Source organism: Austrofundulus limnaeus, unplaced genomic scaffold (assembly GCF_001266775.1).
Source record: "Austrofundulus limnaeus strain Quisiro unplaced genomic scaffold, Austrofundulus_limnaeus-1.0 Scaffold293, whole genome shotgun sequence".
In the NCBI taxonomy this organism is placed as follows: domain Eukaryota; kingdom Metazoa; phylum Chordata; class Actinopteri; order Cyprinodontiformes; family Rivulidae; genus Austrofundulus; species Austrofundulus limnaeus.
In genome coordinates, this window is record NW_013952695.1 from 318184 (window position 1) to 320850 (window position 2667).

The following is a 2667-nucleotide window of genomic DNA, read 5'->3' on the forward strand; positions in this document are numbered from 1 at the left end:
TATATATATGGTAGACAATCTGACAATGTTTGACTTCAGGAGACATTTTTAGAACGGGATTCATCATTTTCAGGTAACAAAATGGGTGGTGTAACACAACGCTGTGCTAAATGATACCAACGTAACAGACTAGTGTGCACAAAATGAATTTTAGGCTGCATGTCTGCATGTAAAGACAATGCGTTTCCAAATAGGCATTTGTTTCCCCTCAGTAGTTAAAATTGGGGTAAAAATTAGGACATTATTAGCCCGTTTTAACCTCAAAATATTATTGGTGTCTTTAAGAAATCAACAAATATCAGAGCAAGCTTTAAAATGACATTAGTACTCTAAAAATATGGATTTTTTTGTTTATTTTTACATAAATACTTTTAAATGTCTGTTTCTGTGTTACTAAAAGAAAAGCAGTTGTCTTTAAGTGCCACATCTTGCTTCTCAGGGCTTAGAAATACAAAGAAAGTCACACTTTGAACAAAATGTATGTCTCCTTGAAGCGCACCCAGCGAAAAACTACCTGCCTTTTTAGAAAACGCACAAGAAGTTGTGACAAAAAAAACTTTGTCCGAACCAGAAGCTTCCGAAATCAACATCATGAAAAATGACTGGTGGTTTAATGTTTCCCCTTCCTCTTTTATTCCCTACCTTGCAGAAACAAGACCATAAAAATTGGTGCCCACTGTCTGACCCACTTTCCACCACCGACGTAATCTCCCCTTGCACAAACTTCAGCCTGTTTACAGGCCCCGGCGGCAGAGTAAGCCGGACGGCGAGGAGCGCGCCAAGCTTCTCAAACTCAGCACGGAGCAAAGCTGCTGCTCAGCTGTGCAGACGATTACACCCAACACACCCGGAGCTCCTCAGAACTGCCCCACAACAAAGGGCACGCAACAGACACATGCAAATGCACAGGAAACACAGGAGTCTCCGCTCATGGCAAACACACTTCATTGGTTCTGTGCATACAGACCCACACACACCCCTGTTTATTGTTGTTTCAATACCTAACATTTCCACTAAACATCATTATGTTGGATACAAATAGAGTGTAACTTTGATTTACTAAAATAATAGGTATTTACTCACCTAACACACTAATTTACAGAGAAAATAACAAGTTTTATCCACGTCTGTGTTTCCATCCTGCCTGCTACAGTCTCTCATCACGGTGAGAGGTGGTCATGGACACATCAGAGGGTGGGTTTCAGATCTTTGACTGTTGTTTGGAAGGCAGGCCTGTCTGTCTGACCACAGGGAGAGCTTTAAATGTGATAAGATCACAAACACAAAATGCTGTCTCGCCAAGATCAAAAATAAGATCCGTGCTATTTGTGAACCACACAAGCTATCTTTATCACTTGRTCTTTTTTTGCAAGGTGTCTGATAATGCTGGTTTGACGTCATTACACACCTTTTCGACTTTACTTCTTGCTGACGCACACGCACTGATGGAAACATGGTTTTAAGTTCTGATTTTAGTAACCCTGCTATACCAAAAACTCAAAATACCTCCGTACAGGAATAAAGATGACATGGCATGGTTTATATTTGACTTAATAAGCATTTCTGTTCTAAGAATACATTTTTTTGATGCTGTATTAATAATGAYCAACTTAGCAAGCACACGCGCAGTTCTGCTGAGGAGAATTAAAGCATTTTATCTGTCCCACGAGAGCCTGAATCAATCTGAAATCTCAATTTTAACGATTTTAGACATAATTAAAGCATAAAACAAAAAAAATTTGAATTTTTTTTTTGTCCAGACATGACTGGGAGGACTTTCTGTGTCTCCACAGCGCACCGAACTTCCATTAGGACACCCGAGCTCTCACTGCACCCCCGTCTGACAACGCCGACTCGAGTTTCCTCCTTGAAATCGACCCTCTAGACCAAGCAGAGGATACACACACAGACCTGCAGAAAACACGCCAAACAGAAATAAGCAAACATGCATACACAACACCTCCACTTTCCTCAGTGGGAGCTGAGCCCTTTGCAGTAAACTTTTTAACTCTGAGGGRAAAAAAAGAAAYTGGAAAATTATGTAAAGAAATTGGTCACCCTTCCTTAAATAAGACATAACTGGTTTCATGCTGCACATGTTTCTATGAGAAATTCAAAGCTGTGCGGTCATGTTTACAACTTAAGCTTCAAATAATGTCTGCAGAAAATCAATTTAAACATATATGCAAAAAGACTGAATTGTTTTAAGAGTAAAGCCCTGCAAAAATAGTAATAAAAGGACAGGAATGTTGCATCCTGCACTATTTCCTCATRTCGCTCATAGCTCACCTCATAGCTTTTTGAGAATGAATTCAGTACAGGTAAATGCTTGTGAGTAGTCACTAAAATGCAGTAAACACCACTAGGAGTCAACAGTTTATAGAACCCTGGAGTAATGATCATTCAGGAAAATGCAGAGCAGATAAAACAAAACCCAAACATCTGGTCTGGGTGGKGCAGGCAGAGTTGCTATCTGTCTTTTCCATGACATTTCAAGCGTGAAAAATGAAAGAAGTGAGATCCCTGCTTACCAAATGATCAAATCACGAATCACAAACTAAAACAGATTGAACCTAGTCAGGRAAATAACATGCAGAGAAGAGGAGGGAAAGGGTGAAAGGGCCTAAATGAGATGGGAGATGGGGAGGCAGGACGGAGCGGGGGTGG

At 40.3% G+C, this 2667-nt stretch overlaps 1 protein-coding gene across 2 annotated transcripts in view; it reads right to left on the reverse strand.

Annotated features, from left to right (window-relative positions):
* peli1b (pellino E3 ubiquitin protein ligase 1b) overlaps positions 1 to 2667 on the reverse strand; it is a gene marked incomplete in the record, with an annotated part of 48690 nt that overhangs the window by 45038 nt on the left and 985 nt on the right.